The following is a 22,156-nucleotide window of genomic DNA, read 5'->3' as shown; positions in this document are numbered from 1 at the left end:
GAGGACAGATAGAGAGAGCTGGGGCTGTTCAGCCTGGAGAAGTCTGCGTAGAGATCTGAAAGAGACCTTTCAGTATTTAAAGGGGTGCTATAAGAAAGAAGGGGACAGACTCTTTAGCAGAATCTGTTTAGATAGAAAAAGGGGAAATGGTTTTAATTAAACAAAGGAAATTCAGATCGGATATAAGGAAAATGGTTTTTTTACAATAAGGATGGGAAAGCACTGGAACAGCTTGCTGAGAGAGGTTGTGGATGCCCCATCCTTGGAGATTTTCTATGCAAGGCTGGCTCAGGCCCTGGACAGCCTGATCTAGCTGTGGTGTCTCTGTTCATTGCAAGGGAGTTGCACTAGATGATCCTTAAAGGTCCATTCCAACTCTAAGGATTCTATGACTCCATGATTCTATGAAAATATTAGTGTTATTATAGTAGGCATGCTACATTATATTCACCTAAGAATTCTAGCTGGAGCAAACTGAAGGAAAAAAGAAAGCCTATGAACTGAGATAACGTTGGAAAAGCTCTACTTTTTTAGTGCTATTGGAGGGAAGAAAAGATATGATGTATATGGCTGCTGTTTATAAATGTGCTGGGAAATACATAAACAGTTTCTCATCTAAAACACATCAGAAATTTATTTCTAGAAACTGGCCATTAGCAAAATTAGACACAGAATCAGGATTCTAAGATTTAAAGAACAGATTTCCAGGGAAAAAAAAAAAAAAAAAGCCACCAAACTTTTTAAAGGTGATACTGAATTAAAATGTTTGCCTTTTGTGACAGAACTGAACAAACAAGAACGGAAAGAGATTTTTTCAGTCCTATAACCCAGTTTTCATTATGACCAGCAGGAAATTAGTACATGCTGTCGTCTATCATCTTATTATTATTCTTTTTGCTCAAATTGTCTGTTGGGAAGTGTCTGATTTCACCTGACAACAGTCAAAGTTTCACTTTGAGTAAATGGTAGTAAAAATAGTGTCCAGTGCTAAAATGAATGGACTCAGAAAATCAGCAGTCATAGTCATCCTAAATAAGTAAAATACAACTTATATTTATTAGATTGAATGAATGGCACAATATTTCAAACAGTGCCAAAAAGAAAGCATTACATCAGAACTATCATCAAACATAGGAATAAAGGCATTACAAAACAAACAAAAAGAAACTAACCAAAACAAACAAAAACAAAAACAGTTAACTGGCATAATGCCTACAATCTGCAAAGAGGATCTAATTTAGAATGAACTTTTTAATAAGTAAAAAATTCTCCTTAAGGCCATTAATTTTATTTAGTAAGATGGCATCAAGAAAACTCAATGTCCAGCTTTGTGAGGCATTAACTCTCAGACATGAAGGCATTTGGAATTCATTTATTGTTTATTTTGATGAGAGAAGATATGTGAGTGACAATAATGCTTAACACATCTTGAAGGAAAGCTTAGGAACATTAGTTCCACTAGGTTGATGTAAGTTTAATGGAAGTGACAAGGCCAAACACACAAAATCAAGCAACATCTCAAACTTCTAAATATCAGTAAAAGCTACTCATACAATGAAAGAACTAGGACAGGCAATTCCAATTTTCACAAATCATTTTTGCATTACTCAGTAATTTCTGAGCACTCAGAGTGCTCTGCATGATGTTATTGGTGTTCTTTGTTCCTGCTGTATTTTCCATGGAAATAAATGAGGCATTACTTTTGAAGCAACAGGTGTAATATCTAAAAAATAACTTTCTTAAATCATTTGCCATAGGTTAATAGTTCTGCCATGTAATCTTTTTATACTTAAATGAGTAAAATTTTTTTTTTTAATGACTGAATGCCTCTTGCAGGCAGAAAGTGCTAAAAAATGTGGAATTATAGGTTAAATTTTTAAAGAGATTAATGTTCTGTTTTGTTTTTTAAGGCAAGCCTCTTGGAGATAATTTATTTGGCTTACAAATTATATAAAATGCATCTAAAACTAAGATATTCTTCCCAATCTATACTTGCATCAGTGTTCTCTGGAAGCTATTTCTACCTTTACTTTGTTTCACTGCACTGGTGCCCAAATAAAAGAGATGAAATATCCAGAAGAAAAAGGAAACTCTCTGTAAAAGGCATGCGATGCCTTATGTCACCTTTTTTAAAAAATAAATAAGTTCACTAAGCAACATTGAAAACACTGTTACAAACGAAAACAGAAAATATGATGTGTGAACATAAGAAAGCTTGTCTTTCATTTCTTAAATGAATTCCTGGACATAGGTGTAGATATGACACAGATTAGTGCCAGTAGCATTTCAGTACTTGTATGTAGGTTTTAAGAAATTTTACCTGAATTCCATTTATTGCTCTAGTTGATATTTCATGTGTCACACCTTTTTGTCCTCTTTATCATTGTAGTCCTTCACAAACTTTGAACCTTTATTCATTAATCTTTTATTAATAATAATAATAATAATAAAAACTCTTGCTTTTCTACACAACCCAATAGTATCTGGATCACTCAATTTTCTTCAACATTTTTGTTATTTTCTCAATATTTCTGACACTGAAATTAACAAAAATTTATGTGAGGGATTTTAGATTTTGTATCAAAAGAAACAGAAGAGGGAATATTTCATAATAAGACATAAAACTATGAGTTAAGAGTTACAACTAAATAATATTTAGAATCCCTTCCAGTTCAAAACACTCTATGATTCTGTGAATCTGTGGTTCTAAACTACAGCCCACAATCAGCCCCATCATAAGAAATTAATTACTGTTTTGTCACAGAAATTCCTTGGGATTTTTAGAGTAGTTGAGTAAGTCTCTTGGAACATTATCACTTTATCTAGTGAAGTCAATGAAATTGTGTCTTTCATTTAATGCTTACAATATAGTCCTGTTAATTATATATATTTTAGACGTGTTTCTCTCAAAAGTATCTGGAAGCAAATAAGTACGGAAACGTCTTTTACAGAATATGTAGTGATGTATATGAGAAATAATCTATTGCTTTCTTGAACTTCTCTGAATGATATTATATGGAAATATAAAAATGCAGTTTAAATATATATATATAACTTTCAATAAAATCAATGTAATGTTTATTTTGAGATCATACCATAAGATTAGACTGAAAATGTTTAGCCCTCTTTTAGAACTGGAAGTGATTGCATTTGTGTGTTGAAACACTTTATCTGCAAGGCACATTATAACACTGAGTCATTTAAATGAGATTTTTTTCTGTAGTGCTTCTTCATGATCAGCAGATTTTGACACTATTTTACACCATATATTAATTATGAATTAGCTATTACAGAAATCAATAAAGCACACCATCTAATATAACATGGATGTCCCATTGCCCAAAATTTATGGGCTAATTCTCAATTAACTTCCTAATTTCCACAAATGCAAACGCTACATCAAGAAACTGATTTTCATGACTATCACTTGAGTCACAAATGATGACTTTACATCTGTAGGTTTTATTATATCCATATATTTATGCAAATGCAGTTCATGCCTGCTCACATCTTAGTTCAGTCTGCCTGTTAATTACAGAGTAATGATGTAATGTAAAGCACATCTTTCCCAAGTTTCATATTTTGATTTTTATAATAGCTTTAAAAATATTTTTGCAAACATTCATTGAGAGAATCATAGAATGGTTTGGGTTTGAAGGGACTTTTGAGATCATCTACTTCCAAACCCCTTCCTATAAGTGGGGACATCTTCCACTAGACCAGATTGCTCAAAGCTCCATTCAGCCTGGCTTAGAAAATCTCTAGGGAGGGGGCATCTGCAATCTCTCTGGGCAACAGTTCCAGTGTCCCATCATTTCCACCATAAAGAATTTCTTCCTAATATCTAGTCTAAATCTACCCTCTTCCAGTTTAAAACCATTTCCCCTCATCTTGTAGCTACATGTCTTTAGAAAATGTCCCTCCCCAGCTTTCCTGTAGGCCTTCTTCAGGTGCTGGAAGGCCACTGCATGGTCCCCCTGGAGTCCTCTCTTCTCCAGGCTGAAGAGCCCCAACTCTCACAGCCTTCTAAGGGAAATGCTCCAGACCTCAGATCATCTTTTTTGACCCTCCTTTGGGCCTGCTCCAATAGCTCATCATCCTTCTTGCATTGGAGAATCCAGAACTGGTTGTCATTGGCAACTCCCTGCTGAGAGGAACAGAAGCCCCTATTTGTCAGCCTGACTTTACCTGTATGGAGATGTGCTGCTTCCCTGGGACATGGGTCAGGGACATTTCTAGGAAACTTCCTGGACTGATTCACTTTTCTGATTATTACCTCTTATTGATAGTTCAGGCTGGCAGTGACGAAGTTGCTGAGAAAAGCCTCAGGACTATCAAGAAAGACTTCAGGGGACTGGAGCAGGTAGTTGATGGAGAGGGCATGCAGGTGGTGTTTTCTTCTATGTCTTCAGTGGCAGGGCAGGATACTGAGAGGATCCAAAAAACCCACTTCATAAATAAATAGTTTAGAAGTTGGTGCAAACACAGGAATCTTGGTTTTTTTGACCACGAGAAATTTACTCGGCATCTGGCATGATGGCTGCAAATGGAAGTAGTCTGTCTCTGAGGGGTAAGAGGATCTTAGCTGAGGAACTGGCGGGACTCATTGAAAGCTCTTTAAACTAGGTATGAAGGGGAAGGGGACAAAATCAGGGCCACTGGGGTTGAGCGGGTCGTTCAAGGGCACGTACCAAACTTGATGGGTGATGACGGTAGCATCCCTTTCCTCTATCGTGTCAACTGTACCAAAATAATCCATATAATTACTAAATGCATCTTTAAAATCCAACATTGTTCCTTGGCTGAAGCTGTAAGACCATTATGCCATCAGTAGTGCATCACTATAAAGAGAGCCTACATCTGTCTATAAATCAAGATACTGACTAGTGCAGCCAAAAAATATACCATATTCTGCATTGTACAGTGAGGTATCTTCTGTAATTAGATAAGCAATGTTCAAGAAATCATGCAGAAGGTATTATTTATTCGTATATTCCCATCAGCGCTTAATTTTGGAGACACAGGCAGCAAATTTATTAACCAAAAGGTTTTAATTATAATAGCGCTATTTTCTCAAAATAGTTTTGTTTTCAAAAACAAACAAAAAAAACCATGAAGAAATAGCAATCAGCTTTCCTCATTTCATTCTTATTTTGTGCAGCAATTATGATCCACGTAAAGAGATTCAATTTTGTACTGATATTTGCATTTTGGACCATCAGAGTAATGCTATCTATAGGGTATATAGCACTGATGATTATTGCTGCGATGATATATAACTCCAAGCAACATGATCTTATTATGTATTTTGCATTAGGATTGTTCCATTGCTAGAATACATCATCAGAGTTATGGCTCTTTATGTTATCCATCACTTGAACAATGTTGCCTAGCATTATTCATCATAAAGGCAGTGACAGTTAAAGTTCTACATCATCAAAATGATGTCCCTCCATGTAGAATGCAAAACAGCCTTTCATGATATTGTAGGTGTTGTGAAGTATTTATAGGAAACTGATTATTTAGAAGAAAATAAACTATGTGTAGAAAAGAGACATGCAACCTGGTAGTATCTAATCTGCAGAGATCAAGTAGAACATAATTATCGCATTAGATAACCTCAGGTAGCTCTTCTAAATTTCTCTCCTTGAAACTGGTAGGCAAATGCAATGGGAAAAAAGTATCAGTTCTTTTTAAAGCATAATTCTGAGTGCAAGTTGTGTTGGAACACAGAACAAGAATAGAAAATCATCAGGCTGGGGCTCCGACTGTGAGTCACCCAAATTCACTTGTCAGAATTTAGAAATCTGAGCTTTATTTTCTATTTTTAGTTCCAGATTCATCTTCGGAATTAGCAAGTTCTTGACCAAGGACAAGAAGGAGTCTTTCAAATTTCTTTCACTCAGTCTAACAGGATAAGAACTTAAGTTGCATGTCTAAACTACACAATAAAGACATACCTTTCCACAGTTCTTGTATATGAGAATTTATTTTTGGTTCTTAAAGAATATGGAATCTAACAGCATTTTTATTTCTTTTAATGAAAAAACAAGATATTTTTCATTATTTATTTATTTATTTATTTTCACATAAGTGCAACTAACAGATGACATCAAATACGAGAAACAGAATGTAACTATTTTAGCACTAGTAAAACCAACATATTACTGATTTATAATCTAATGATAAAGTCAGTGTGATAGTTACATTGCTACCTGTGCTTCCTCCTTCCTAGTGTGTCTTTCTGCCATCTTCCAGTTTTCTATCAGAAAGATGAATATTTGTGTCAGGAATAAATTTTATAATTCCACGTATTATATTCCTATATATATATATATACATATTTACGTATATACATATATACATATATACATATATGTATTTGCAGTTCTTTTTATAGGTCTGCAAAATCATTTATTAATACAAATAAATATTAAAAAAAAAAACAACAACATTTGGGAAGTTCATTTTAATTTGTCACTCTTCATTACAATGAAGTCGAATAACTTCATTTGTACTGCTAGTGCCAAAATATACTTCAAAGAAATATTACCTCAACCACAGTGGCTTGTGCTGTTTGAATTAGTTTTTTTTCCAGACAAGGATGCTACACTTTGTACTAGGTCTAATGATTGCAAAAAAGCTGATACTTAGGGGAGCTTTACCTTCAAAGCTTATGGCCATCTTTTGTAACAGTTTTGCCATCACACAGTACTACGAGATCTTGTCACAAATATATAGATAGTTATTTATGCCTCCTGCAAAACTTACTTTTTAAGCTCCGTACTTATATAGCACAGTAATTAATGTGTCTCATAGCTGTTCCACTAAATCTAATATTTAAATCATGGATCATTTCTGCACCATTAACTTTGCAATACCCTCATTCATTATTGGCTTTGCCAGAGTTAGTCTTTGCAAAACAGTTGACTAAAGAAATTCCACAGTTTTAACAAGCACTGCAAAACTGATCAGACAGTCTTACCATGTCAGTTTTCAGATTCTCAATAGAACAAAGTTTCTTTTTAACAAATAAGCTTTAATGCTTTTAAATCAAAAATCCCAAGAAGTAAAATAATTTCAGATCTTTAAAATGAAAAGCTCTTTCAGGTGTTTCTATTGTTATTGAGAAGGAACTGAGACATTTACTTACGAGAAGACTGTATAGCACATCTTACAGAATTCCAAATGAACATCTAAATGACAGCCATAAAAGAGAATCAAAATTCTTTACAAAAAATAAACAGATATATTCATTACTATTAAATTCTCAACAAAATGAACAAAGCAGTGGAATACTACAGTAATGTTTCTTTCCAGCACCTTTATTAGTGAATTCAGACATAAAGAATATGTCTTTGCACATGTTGGTACTTACTGACTGATGCTTCTCTGCCCATTAAGTAAAAATTTCCTTCCTATCTCTTTTTCTTTCTAATGGCTTTTCACTTTTCTTCTTTCAGAAAATAAAACAAGACAAAACAAAACCATTACCTGTTAACATAAAGGGAAATTATATTTAAAAAGCATATTTGATAATACTGATCTTAAGAAGCTGTTTAATTTAGACCATAAAAGTAATTTTTATTCACCAGAATTTTCTCATTAAAAAGCAATTTGGAAACTAAACTTGTATCTGTATCAGTTCTTTGGAAGTTAAAATACTTATTTGTACTTGAAACTATTATTAATACCATGAAGTTACAAAGAAAAAAATTGAAAGCTATTAATTCTTTGGTTTGTGGCACACATAACAATTGAGATTTCAGTCTCAATTTCTGTTATAGTCAAAGAACTACTAAAATAAATCTTCAAGGGCTTGAGAAACATAGTGGTCAATTAACAGTACATTTTTCTGTATAAATAAAAGTGAGTATAATTAAGCATGGATCTTCTTAATATTCCATTTTCTTTTCTAACCCACCTGACCATCTTTCTCCATTGCAATTAGATAATCACCACTTCAACATATCACTTTTCAATGTTCATTTATTATATTCAAAGAAATTAAATAATTGAATAAACAAACCAAATAGAATGAAAGATTATTTTCTATATTGCTACACAGTGATTATTTTCATTTACAAACCAATAGAAATTAGGCTGGACAGTTCACATGCTGTTTCTATTTATCTCTGTTTCCTTGCTTTCTAGTTTGCAAGGAAATACATGTTTGTTTGTTTGTTTGTTTTTAAGTACTAGTATTTATATGGGTTATCTTCTGATGGCTTGCAAATATTCTGTGATCTATCAACCATACTGAAAGGAATACTGCTATAAAGCTTCCAGTCTTTGAAAGCAGTGCAGTTTCATTCATTTCTCAAAGCAATTTTTGTAGCCTCTATCTGGCATTCAACATTATTCTTAATTAACACAGGCAACAATTGCAATAGGGATGTGTATGCAGATGCATGTGTAATTAATTGCACCCATAAATATAAACTAGGTGAATAGACTGAACCAACATTTTAAAAAGAAATCAAATAATACTTTTCTGAAAGTCATTCTGTGAAGACTTGGACAAAATCTATGGGGACATAAAGCATCTGTGAAACCCTTAGAACACTAATCTAACTTCAGAAATGCATAAATGCCTACAGTATATAAATTACTCCCTGTGGCTATACTCTGCTACACAAAGCCTAACACTCTTGAGCACTGGAGGCCACATTTACATCATCCATGATGACTATTTCAGTCATATACCCAGAGTACGTTGACCAGATTAAGTTCCCCTCAAAAGACTTTCAAGTGGTTATTCATTTGTTGGCTTACACGTAATCAGCAGCCTAGGAAATAGGAGAGTTATCCATGAGATGGGAGATTGCTATTCAGGTCTCTGCCTTTCTGAAACAATTAGAACTTCCCTCTGGCCTTCACAATCACAGACACCAACCTAAGGCAGACTTTTCCAATTTACCTCTACTCCTATGTGTAAGAAAAAAAATGAGACAGATCCAAACACCAGAAGAGAGGCTTGGAAGAGGTTGCAAATCCACTGTCTCATCAGGGGTCTCCTTTCTTATGAGGCATCTCGTGAGTGCATTATAATATCACAGGAGGTAAGAATTTCATTTGATAAGAATCACTTGATACACAGTAAAACATCTTTCACTGAATTTTTTCACTGCTTAATAATTTACTCTTTTTTCCTCCTACTTCACTATGTTGTAAAATTCATTTTTTGAGTTAGAGGTTCAATTGCTTATATGGAAAAATAAATTATAATTGTTTTTGAAGTGGGACCCTTGTACATTCTTTCACCTTTCTCACTACATTTAAGGAAGCATCAGTCACAGAAAGAGTTTGGAAGAGGGATGTTTTAAAAAATCAGCAAAATAAAAAATCAGAAGGGTTTTTAACTGAAAGAATTTTGCAATTACAGCTTTATTACAGTAGCTAACACACACACAATAAACCAATCTCTGTGAACCAGAAAGCACCACAAAATAGCCTCCTGAGCACTCTATCATTATCATGCCCTTACAATGAAACTACGCTGCCTATAACAGAATGGTTCATCTCCTGTAATACTTATGAGACCTGGAATCAAGGATCCTCAGTTGCATAATATAAACTTATTAAGAGAATAGTTTCAGAAAACAGTAAGGAAAGAATCAAATGAAACTGGTGGTGATTGAATACTTATTATCTGAATAGATGAGAAGGACAAGCTGGCTGCCCATTGTTTGGATGGGCATACGCTCTATTGGGTGAAACACTGGCTGGATGGCCGGGCCTAAAGTGGTCAATGGAGTTAAATCCAGTTGGCAGCCAGTCATGAGCGGTGTCCCCCAAGACACAGTACCAGATTGACTCCTATTCAACATCTTTATCAACAATCTTGATGAGGGGATTGAGTGCACCCTCACTAAGTTCACAGATGACATCAAGTTGGGAGAAAGTATTGATTTGCCAGAGGGTAGTAAGGTACTACAGAGAGATCTGGACAGACTGGATCGATGGCAACCCCACAGGCTTGGAGAGGAGTGGCAGGAAAGCTGCCTGATGGAAAGGGACCTTGGTACACTGACGGACAGTTGGCTGAATATGAGCCAGCAGTGTGCCCAGGTGTCCAAGAAGGCCAATGGCATCCTGGCTTGTATCAGAAAATGTGTGTTGAGCAGGACTAGGGAAGTAAGTAATCCCTTGTATTCAGCACTGGTGAAGCCCCCCCTAAAGTACAGTGTTCAGTTTTTTGGGCACATCAATTCAGAAAGGACATTGAGGTGTTGGAGCAGGTTCAAAGAAGGGCAACAAGGCTTGTGAAGGGCTTGGAGAATATGCCCTCTGAGGAGGGACTGAAGGAACTGGGTCTATTTAGTCTGGGAAGAGGAGGCTGAGGGGAGATTTTATTGCTCTCTTCAAACACCTGAAAGCTGATTGCAGTGAGTGGGGTTGGTCCCTTCTTACAGATGACAGATGACAGGATGAGGGGAAATGGCCTCAAGCTGCGCCAGGGTAAGTTTAGGGCGGATATCAGGAAAAACTTCTTTACAGAAAAGGTTGTTAAGCACTGGAATAGGCTCCTCAGGGAGGTGGCTGAGTCACCATCCCTAAATATGTTTAAAAACCGTTTGGATGCGTGCTCAGGGGCTTGATTTAGAGGAGGGCTGTTAGAATTAGGGTAGTAAGGTTAGGTTGTGGTTGGACCTGACGATCTTTAAGGTCTTTTTCAACCTGAGCAATTCTATGAGAGGTTAATTCCAGGATAAGGCAAATTGGAGAGTTTGGAAAAGAGGAAGAAAGAATCAGATTCGGTTCAGAGAAGAGAAAATAACAAAAATATATCCTGTGGTTGAACCAAGTTGATGTAGAGCAAGATACAAACATGTGAGGATGAAATGCATTCCGGGCTCCAAAACTGTACTTCTGGAAGAACTTAAGTCCTAAGCAATCTGTGTTTACATACAGACTTTGTACAGATGTCTGGAGAGGTCTGTACTGTCATTACCCTGACAACATGTGAACTATGTGGTTAACCAAGAAAGAGACAGTGTAGCGCTCAAAAGACTGGGCCAGGCCAGGCCATGTCGCAAGGGGTGCTCTGTTTGGCAGCCATTGGCAGCCTTGCCGATAACCAAAGTTAGATCTAGATTCTTCAGACTCCTACAGTACACTGCAGCAAATATGGCTTTATATTTCTCTTTGCTACTCTTCTGAATATTCTTAAGAACAGTAATATTCTAATGCCTTGAATTTCATGTATGTTTCATGTACATTACCGTAAGTACAGAATATAAAAGCCTTCTGGCACCTTGTCCAACAGCTTGCCCAAACAACTGTAAAGGCTTAGTTGGGGCTAAAAATTCAACATTATGAAATGGTCATGTCCAAAATGTTCTGCTTGCCTTTGCTCTTTCAGTCAGATACAATTCAACTTTGCATTCTTGGACCTTGGTGACCATTAGCATATGTGCTTACATTAAGTACTACTTTGTAAGAATAGATCAGATGACATAAAAACGTAATTCATTGCTGACATAAAATGCTTATTCATTAATATTGAATGAGTTAAAAATAACAGGAAAATGACTTCAGCTTATTTTGGACTGTGTGTAGCTTGGACTATAAAGATAGCCATTTAAATTTCCACTAACTTTCCATTAGACACCAGAAGTACCTTTGTGTAATATAAACTATATATAATGTGTTTCCTTAAACTCTCATATGCATAATATTACCTATGTAATATAATTTAAAGCATTGAGGAAGTGACATTTGTTATAAGACCTACTTTAAAATGTACATATTATATATTTTATGTATAACTAATCTTTTACTTGGATCATATCTACTCACCTAGAACAATACATTTAAGTGATGTGAAGGAAGTAAACTAAGTATTTTTAAAATTACACTATGGCTATTATATATTTAGTAAGTCTGGAACTATGTTTTTATTTCCAGGTATCAAAATTGTGGGAAAATTCAAGAACAGCCATTATCAGTGTTCAGCTATTGTTCCAATTGCCTTATGTACAATGCTTGTTTAGATATAGAAAGGATTTTCCTGGCTTGTACCCAGGCAATTACTCATGTTTAAAAAACACAGCTTTGTTGTCACTAGGAGAGATAAGCCTATTGTGTGGATATCTAGCCCATATGAAAAAACTTAGAGACTTTAGTATTTCTCCTGTGTAAGCAATTAAAAATTTAAGAATAAAAGCTCTAAGATAAACCAGGCAGCCACAATATATTAACACTTTTTAAAAGTTTTTTAACATAAGTTCCCTGCCAAAATGTGAGTTTGACAAAATCACCAGCTAAATAATACTCTAAATTACTGTTAAAGAGAATGAAGATTAGAAAATTCACAAAATGTGAAAGCTAAAAAAAAATAAATGTTTTTTCTCGGAGAGAAGAGTATTTTACTTCAAGAACAGATAGATCCCTGAGATTTTAAAAGAGTAACTCAAAAATAATCAATAGCAGTGCGCCCTGGCAGCCAGAGGGACAACTGTATCCTGGGATATACCAGGCCCAGCACTGACAGCGAGTGACAGGTCCTGCTCTGGTCTGCACTGTGTGGCCTCACCTCCAGCACTGGGCGCAGATTTGGGTGCCACAATACAAAGGCATAAAGCTAGAGCATTCAAAGGAGAGAAACAAAAATGATAAAGGATCTGGAGGACAGGAAAAATTTTTTTTAAGAAATTGTTTTTAAGCACAGGAATAAGCTCCCCAGAGAGGTGGCTGAGCCACCATCCCTGAATGTGTTTAAAAAACATTTGGATGTGGCACTCAGGAACATGATTTAGCAATGAGTTGATAGGGTAGTACGGTTAGGTTGTGGTTGGACTTGATACTTGAAAGTCTTTTCCAACCCAAGAAATTCTATGATTCTATGACAAGGTCTATTAGGAGCAGCTGAGCACCCTTAGTTTGTGCAGCCCAGAGCAGAGGAGCTCAGGGGAGGCCCTGATAGGGACAGGTTCTGTGCCAGAGGGCGGTGGGCATGCAATGGGCTGCCCAGGGCAATGGGCACGGCCCAGAGTGCTGGAGTTCAAGGAGCATTTGGACAATACTCTCAGACAGATTTGAATTCTGGCTGCTGCTGTGTGGAGTCAAGAATTGGTCTCAGTGATCCTTGTGGGTCCCTTCCAATTCAGAATATTATATGATTCCTTTACTATAGTAGAGTGATTTGGGGGATCAGGACCATTAAACTTATTTAAACAGTTACTTGAAAGATGAAGCGAATACAGGAAGTTAGAAAAAAGGCTTTTCATGAGAAGTTATTTTTAGTGTTGAATGCTGCAGGCTTTTAAGTCACAAAGAATGAATAAAATGGGTCAGTAGAACTATAAAATTGAGTATCAACAGTGGCAAGGAAAAGCATGGAAACAATTTTATCTAATATATACACTGATAGTTTCTCAGTGTCTTAAAACACGGTGGAAAGAAAGCTAAGCAGCTTGTAGGAGGAACCAATGAATAATTTGATGAAATGCACAGCACTGTAACCATAAATAGGATACTATGATAGATATAGTTAGAAATGGACTAGTAGACATATATGTAATTGCCTTAAGTGCTTTTATAAGATGATCATAGCAAGGCTAAAAGGCTAACAATAAAATATTTCCTCTTCCTGTAATTCTACAGAGAAAATTAAACCTCAGGACCCTCCTTGTATGTGTGATGTTCACTCAAAGCATAGTGTAGACAGATAAAGGCTTTGAAGAGATACTAAGTCCATATTTTCAAAAATAGAACTGCAACCTATGATGAAATCTAACTTCATTATTCTGAACTACTATGGTCAGTAGAGCTGATCACTTCAAACATGTTTCTGATAGTCTAAGGAAATTTGGACATCTGAAACAATGTCATATCTGTTCACTAGACTACCTTGCAGCAGATGCAGAATGTCTTTGTCTGGCTTAAAACAGAGAACATAATTAAGGATCAAAACCCGAACCTGAATTGTGCTCTCTTTTAAAAGTAACTGAGGCATAAAACTTGCACAATGCTCCCCTATTTTTCTGAAGCACCCATTTCAACACAAATATTTTTACTACAGTATCAAATTGTATTTATATATATATGTTAAGTTGTATGGTGAATTAAAAAGAGGGGAGCATATCTTGTTTTGAGACTGGTAACTAATATTATGAAATAAAAACTAAAGGCAAGAACAAAGAAGCAAAAAACTACTTTTTCTGTAGCAAACCATGTTATTATTTTAAGAATTATTTTTTGTGGCTAAAAGTTGGATTAAATGTCTGTCTAAACTAGCATCCCTATTCTTGTTTCTCTCTGACAAGATTGCCCTGCTTACTTCATTTATTCTATCTCTATTCTCATATTAAGCTTGGCAAATAAAAGACTAAGACATCTTTCAGAGGCAAAAACTCATCATTGCCTGTAGGATGTCTTATGTGTCCTTATTTAGAAGCTTTCTTGTTTTCAGTCAGATTGGTTGTAAGGTTTTAGCTGATAACATACAATACAGCATGAGTCCTGGGTGTTACATTACTATCTCAAGGCAGTGCTTTCTTTTGCATAATGTCTTTTTGTTTACCTTAAAGAACATCAATCATTCTATATTAAGACTGCATATAAATTAGCTGCAGTGAAAGACTGTTTAAATACTTGACAGTAATTACTGCAGATTAGATAGTGTTGCTTTCTCTTGGATTTTTTTTTTTATTGCTTTGCTTTGTTTTGCTTTTCTTACAAAAATGAAAACTAACAGCACATGATCCTCCTTTCTTCATGAACTGCCAGTCGATGACTTTGCTCAGAGATTACACATTACTAATATTAGATTTACAAATTTTTATCAACACCAATTTAAATTACTGAATCACACACTTGATCTCTACAGAGGCACTTGCAACATATCTGCTGTGTCCTGATCACGTCACAAAAAAATGCTTACATGCAGTAGATCTGGTATTTTGGAGACCTGCTTGACAACCATGTTAATTTGAGTGGACATCAAATTGAATATAAATCAGCAATATGCCATTGCTTCTAAGAAAGTTACGGTTATTCTTGGCTGCGTTATGGAAATCGTTGCCATCAGTTGAGGAAGGTGATGCTTCTCTACTTAGTGCTCGTGAGTCTGTATCTGCAGAACTGGGTCCAGGTCTGTGGCCCTCAGCATAAGAGAGAAATGAGTACACTGTAGAATCTAATATAGGGCCACAAAGGTAGTGAAGGGACTGGGATGCCTCTCTTATGAGGAGAGACCAAGAGAGCTGGGACTGCTCAGCCTGAAGAAGAAGAGACTCAGGGAAGATTTCGTCAATGTCTATAAATATCTGAGGGGAGAGTGAAAAGAGGATGGAGCCAGGCTTTTTGCAGCAATTGTAGGAGAAGAGGCAGTGGGCACAAACTGGAACACAAGTGGATTGTCCCAGATACCAGGAAGAACTTATTTACAGTGCAGCTAACAGCACACTGGCACAGGTTGACCAGAGAGTCTGTGGAGTCTCTTTCCTGGGCACCTTTCTCTGGGCAGCCCTGCTTGGACAGAGGTTGGATCAGATAGCCTCCAGAGATCTCTTCAAATCTTCTCAATTCTGTGATTCTGCCTTGCTTAGTACTCAGATAGAATTCAGAACCACAGGATTGCAGCCTTAAAATATGTTTGATGGCAATCTTGATTGTCTTTACTATCAGTTTAGAGTTTGCAGCTCACATAAAATGACCTGTAAACTTACTTTACTTCTATCACATATTACACAACACCTGCATTTAAACACCAGAATCTTGCCCACTTCTGAGCTAGGCTCTTCTTAAGTTTCTTTTTTTCTTTCAATTACACAACACAAAATTCTTTCCTAAATCTCTGTGGATTTAATCAGTTAGTCACTGTTTTTCTCCTGAATTCATTCCTTCTTATTCCCATAGACTGAGTGTCATAAAGCTGTTAAATGAGGCAAGCGCAAACATTTGCAAGTGTGTGAACCTGTGTATGGAACCTGCCATTTCTTTCTCAGCTTTTCTTTATGCATAATTATTTTAAAGATTGATTTCCTAGCTTTCTCTAGACTTTTCCCTTAATCTCACCATTTGATAGGCTTTTCTTATCTATTTCCTGTTCAACATTTAGAATTTTGGAACAACCTCTTTTTGTATATTCGTAGCTATTGTACACTGATCTAAGCCCAGTACTACATCTGTTTCACTGTTTCCTGTTCTATTCTTAGATATCTCGACAATTACTTAAAATGAAATAATATAATGCAGAACAAGATAAGTTATTCTACATTTTTATAGGAAAGTTGACAGATAGTACGGAAAAGTCTCTTATCAAAACAGAAATGAAATTGGGCTCAGTTAAATAGTGTGCAGCAATTATGGATAAATCTTTAATAAAAGTCCAGATGTTAAGCATCTCCAGAATGGCAGAGAAAATTTTCATCTGTAACCTGTCTTCAAGAAAAACTCATTCAAACCTACCTACTCTAATGTGTTGTGCATTGATGTAGCCATCATTTCATATACAGATGCAGATTTAACAGGCAATCAAGTGAATCTTTTTTTTTTATTATTTTTCTGTTTGCTTTTTTTTTTTTTTTTTCCCGACGTTAACTTTACTGTGAATATTCATCTTTGCAGGAACAAAACAATGGAACATTTTGGCCTAACGAACTTCTATGAACTACAGTAAATGCATGTTGATATATGTGAGCTGTTCTATTACCTGGCTGTGATAGTATTTTTTTGCTCATAAAGGAAAGCAAGATATCTTCACTAAATTAGAGCATTCAAATCATTTCCCATAATTTCTTGTGGTTAGTAATTAAGTAAAGGTTATTCTGTAACAATAATGTAACTATGGTAATATGATAATAAGTAAGAATGTAATTTTGTTACAAGTGATCTGTGCCACCAGTAATAATTACACTCCTGTGTTAACCACTGTGATTAAGAAATGATTAGAAAATGAATATCTAGAGTATAAAAATCATATAAACAAGTCATTTGTTTGGAGCTTCCATATGAGTGTTGGATATCATATCAGACCATTTCTGGTAGACAGTTTGAAGATGATAAACTGTCATGATTTTAGCCATAAAGAAGAATGACCTGTAGTTTTCTTATTATTCCATGTGGCTAGCATGATCTAGGAAATATTATACATATTTTCAATGGTTAGGCTTTCTATAATTTTAGATTTCCATTTTTTTTTCTAATGGGATTCCCAACAGTGACTAATCTGTGTCAGTGACAAATCTGGTCCTCACAGCTGCCACCTGAGTCCCATAGTGCAGCTACCTGCCAGCATTTCAGAGCCAGTGCCCATCACCCTGAGTTAGTCTTCCCACAGCAGAATGTGCTATATTCTGAAGAATTTCTGACTAAATTACTGGCACCAATTTAGTGTCTTACAGTACTTATTGCATGAGGCTGAATATATATTCAATCTTACAGCTTTCTCTATCTTTAAGACAGTCTTCCATCATGTCAAATGATAAATTCTAGAAACACCACATTTTTTTAAGCCACAGAATATGCACCCGAACCATCCTCTATCATAAGTCAATACTGGTTGCTGGCTGTGTTGGCTCATACAGGCTGGAGATCAAAGGGCAGATCACAAGAGAGGTTTACAGCCAGCACTAGCAGGGGCTGAGTGTAACCCGATCTGGAAGCTAGCTCCAGCTGCTCCTAATCCAATCTGAATAAAAATGTCCAGTGGGTCAGGAAAGAAAATATGCAGTAATTTTACTCTAAAGCGGGACTTCGGTAGTTTATGGATTGTTAATGGAAAAGGGTCATAACAAACTATGGGATACAAGAAATGCTCTATCCACTTCTAGATTGCAGTAGAAATTCTGTGAATATCTTGGTCCTGCCAGCAGATTTGTCAGGCTATGTAATTTATCTAAAAAAACAAACTTTCTGAAACTTTACCTCTTTTTGGCAAAGCGCTCAGCTCTGGAGCAGATGCATTCCACACTGAATTGCTTCAGCTGGTTGAAGGGCAGTCCTGTCACAGAACAGCTGCCAGGTGCCATTGTGCTCTGCATGGCTTCGGCTTTCTGACATCACAGGGGTGGAGCCAGGAGCAGTGGCAGGATCACCCCCTGCATGTAAAAAACCTGCCACTAAGGAGCAGTGACCCAGGAGTGATGCAAACAGGATGTGTAAACAGGGCATGGCACATCAGAAGGATGTGGAGCAGCAATTTGTGCAGGCAGATCACACAGGGTAGGAGAGCAGGCTATGCAAGGAAGAAGAGTATCTCTGTCTACTTAGGAGACTGGTTCACCTATCAGCTGCCTCCCAGACAGAAAATCTAGCTATGGTCACCACTAGGCAGAAGGTTCTTGCAAGAAAGAATGTGGCAAGTCAGATGGAGTGCTTACCTAAAAATGTGGCAGTTCAAGTCCCTGCCTGCAACAAGGGTCTGAGCCTGTTGCTGCTGATAAAGGGCAGCAGGGATTTCGCTTGTGTGAGGTGTGAGCAGTTGGGTGATCTACTCAGTGCAGTGGTGAATCTCAAGGAAGATGTGGAGAGATTAAGAAGTATCAGAGAATGAGAGCAGGAGATAGATTGGTGGAGGAAGAAAGACACTGAGATAATACCCCCCAAATTGTGGTTGATGCTTTCCTGTGTCATTTTCAAGCAGATGGAGGTGATTTAAGGGAAGAGGACTGGAAACAGGTCCCAGCTTGGTTTCACAGGCAGCCCCCATCCCAACCTAACTTAGTGCCCTTGCATAATAGGTTTGAGGTTCTGGAACTTGAAAGAGGATGCAGTGGGAGGTTCACTCACAAGGTTGTCTAGGGTGAGGTGGTTGACTCCACACCTCAAGACTGCCTCCACCAAGAAGGACAGAAGGATTGTTGTCATAGGTGACTCCCCACTGAGAGGAACTGAGGGGCCTGTATGTCCCCTAACCCTTCCTGTAGGAAAGTGTGCTGTCTCCCTGGGGACTGGGTTAGGGATATGTCTAGGAACCTTCCTAGTCTCATTCACCCCTCTGGTTATTATCCTTTATTGATAGTTCAGGCTGGCAGCAATGAAGTCTGAGAGAAGCCTGAGGATTATCAAAAAGGACTTCAAGGGACTGGGGCAGTGTACAGTTTATATTTTCCTCTATATATTCCTCTATATGGCAGGGAAGGATACTGAAAGGAGCAGGAAAACACATCCCATGTACATAGCTGAGAGGCTGATGCAAATGCAATAATTTTGGTTTTTTGACCATTGGGCAGTTTACTCAGCACCTGGCCTGATGGCTAGTCTCACCTGTCTCAAAGGGGGAAATGCATTCTAGCCCAGGATCTGGCAGGACTCGTTGAGAGGTCTTTAAACTAGGTATGAAAGGGGAAGGGGATAAAACCACACCCACTTGAGATGAGCCTAGGGGAGTGATGGTACTGGGGGTGAGGCAGGGGGCTCAGCTGAAGTGCATTTACAGCAAAAAATAGGATCTGGAAGCCATTGTGCAGCAGGCAAATTATGACTTAGTTGCCATTACAGAAACATGGTGGGATGACTTCCATGACTGGAGTGCTGCAATGGATGACTATAAGCTCTTCAGAAGGGACAAGCAAGGAAGGAGTGGAGGCATGGCTCTCTATGTTAGAGAGTGCTTTGATGTTGTTGAGCTTGGGGCTGGAAATTATAAGGTTGAGTCTTATGGGTAAGGATCAGGGGGAGGGCCAACAAGGGACATCCTGGTGGGGGTCTGCTATAAATTGCCCAACCACGATGAAGAGACAGATGAAACACTGTACGAGCAGCTGGCAGAAGCTATGTGATCACCAGCCCTTGTTCTCAAGGGGGACTTTAAATTCCCTGATATGTATTAGAAATACAATGCAGCACAGAAGAAACAGTCTAGGAGATTTCAAGATTGTATGGAAGATAATTTCCTGAAACAGCTGGTATGAGATCTTACCAGGGGAGGTGCCCCACTAGACCTGCTGTTCACAAACAGAAAATGACTGGTGGGACGTGAAGTTTGAGAGTTGTCTTGGAGAGAATGACCACGAAACAGTAGAGTTCTCAATTCTTGGTGAAGTCAGGGCAGAAGGCAGCAAAACTGCTATTTTAGACTTCTGGAGGGCAGACTTTGAATCGTTCAGGACACTGGTATTTCCTTGGAATTCAGTCCTGAAGGATAAAGGGATCCAGAAAGGCTGGTTGCTCCTCAAGAAGGAAGTCTTAAAGGTACAGGAGCAGGCTATCCCCCTGTGCCACAGGATGAGCCAGCAGAGAGGAAGTTCAGCATGGGTGAACGGGGAGGTTTTCCTGAGACTCCAGGAGAAAAAGAGAATTTTCCTCCTGCAAAAGAAGGGACAGACAATTCAAGGAGAGTACAAAGAAGTTGTTAGAATGTGCAGGGAGAAAATTAGAAAGGCAAAAGCCCAGATGAAATCATCTTGGTTGTTGGGTTAAAGGAGAACAAAAAAGTTTTTGACAAAAAAAAAAAAAGACTTTTTACAAAAGAGCGCTAAGGAGAATCTCCATCCTTTACTGGATGCAGTAGGGAATGTGACTGCTGAGGATAAGAAAAAGGCTGAGGTTCTCAGTACCCTTTTTATGTCTGTCTTTAAAAGTCAGACCAGTTATCCTCAGGGTACTCTACCCCCTGACATGGAGGTCTTGGATGGGGAAGAGAATAAACCCCCAGTGATTTAAGTGGAAACTATTAGAAACCTGCTATTCCACCTAGACTGTCACGAGTCCATGGGGCCAGATGGGATCCACCTGAGGGTATTTAAGGAACTGGCAGAGGTGATAGCCAAGCCTTTTTCCATCATCTATCAGCTTTCCTGTTCAACTGGAAAGGTCCCAGAGGATTGAAAGCTTGCCAGTGTGACTCCCATCTACAAGAAGGGTTGTAAAGAGGATCCAAGGAGCTACCGGTCTGTCAACCTGACCTCAGTGCCAGGAAAGGTCATGGAGCAGATTGTCTTGAGGGACATTACATAGCATGTGTGGAAAAACCAGGGGATCAGACCCAGCCAGCATGGGTTCATGAAAGGCAGGTCCTGCTTGACCAATCTTATCTGCTATGATGGAGTGACCCACCTGGTGGATGAGGGAATGACTGATGATATGATCTACCTAGACTTCTTCAAAGCTTTCAACACTGTCTCCCACAGTATTCTCCTGGAGAAGTTTGCAGCCTGTGGCTTGAACATATACACTCTTTGCTGAGTAAAGAATCTGCTGGATGTCTGGGTCCAGAAAGTGGTGGTAAATGAAGTCACATCCAGCTGGCAACCAATCACAAGTTCTCCAGGGGTTGATACTGGGGTCTATCTTGTCCAATATCTTTATTGATAACCTGGATTAGGGCATTGAGTGCACCCTCAGTAAGTTTTGCAGATGACACCAAGTTGGGTGGAAGTGTCAGTCTGCCTGGGGGTAGGAAGACCCTACAATGGGATCTGGATAGGCTGGATAGCTGGTCTGAGGCCAACGGGATGAAGTTCAACAAGACCAAGTGCTGCATCCTGTACCTTGATCACAACAACCCTATGCAGCACTGCAGGCTTGGGGCAGAGTGTCTAGAAGACTGTACACAGGAAAAGGATCTGGGGATTTAGATTGATGCTTGCCTAACTATGAGTCACCAGTGTGCCAAAGTAGCCAAGAAGACCTATGGCATCCTAGCTTGTATCAGAAATAATATTGTCAGTAGGAGCAGAGAAGTAATCATCTGCATGTATTCTGCTCTGATGAGGCCACACCTCAAGTACTGTGTTCAGTTTTCAACCCCTCAGTACAAGAAAGACATCAAGGCCATGGAGCATGTCCAGAGAAGAGCAACGAAGCTGGTGAGAGGTCCAGAGCACAAGGCTTATGAGGAGCAATTGAGGGTGCTGGAATTGTTCAGTCCAAAGAAGAGACCCAGGAATGACCTTATTGCTCTCTACAACTATCTGAAAGAAGGTTGCCTTGAGGTGGGACTCAGCCTCTTCTCCTGTGTAACTAGCAATAGGACAAGAGGGAATGGCTTCAAGTTGCGCCATGGGTGATTCAGGTTGGATGTTAGTGTCATGGTTTTGTGATATTTGGTTTTCGGTATTCCACATCATAACATCATGTGGGGCACTGGGTGTTTAGCTGTTAATGCTCAAGCTCTGGGTACCTGCCCAGAAGAGAAGAAGAACTACATTCCCCAGGGGACTTTGCGGTCACAGAGAGGAGATATGACTCCTGGCAAGGTCACCTG

At 38.0% G+C, this 22,156-nt stretch overlaps 1 long non-coding RNA gene across 1 annotated transcript; it reads right to left on the bottom strand.

Annotated features, from left to right (window-relative positions):
* Window positions 1-6,112: 6,112 nt before the first annotated feature.
* On the bottom strand, window positions 6,113-17,930 carry LOC149918660 (uncharacterized). The gene is made up of 3 exons (XR_016465235.1): window positions 17,875-17,930; window positions 7,379-7,494; window positions 6,113-6,262 (listed from the first exon to the last, which is right to left on the bottom strand). It is a non-coding gene; the product is annotated as an uncharacterized LOC149918660 (long non-coding RNA).
* Between the last annotated feature and the right edge of the window lie 4,226 nt (window positions 17,931-22,156).

This window comes from Phasianus colchicus, chromosome 3 (genome assembly GCF_987193195.1).
Source record: "Phasianus colchicus chromosome 3, bPhaCol1.hap1.1, whole genome shotgun sequence".
In the NCBI taxonomy this organism is placed as follows: Eukaryota; Metazoa; Chordata; class Aves; order Galliformes; family Phasianidae; genus Phasianus; species Phasianus colchicus.
Note: the sequence above shows the minus strand (reverse complement) of the source record. Positions and strands in the feature narration are given on the sequence as shown.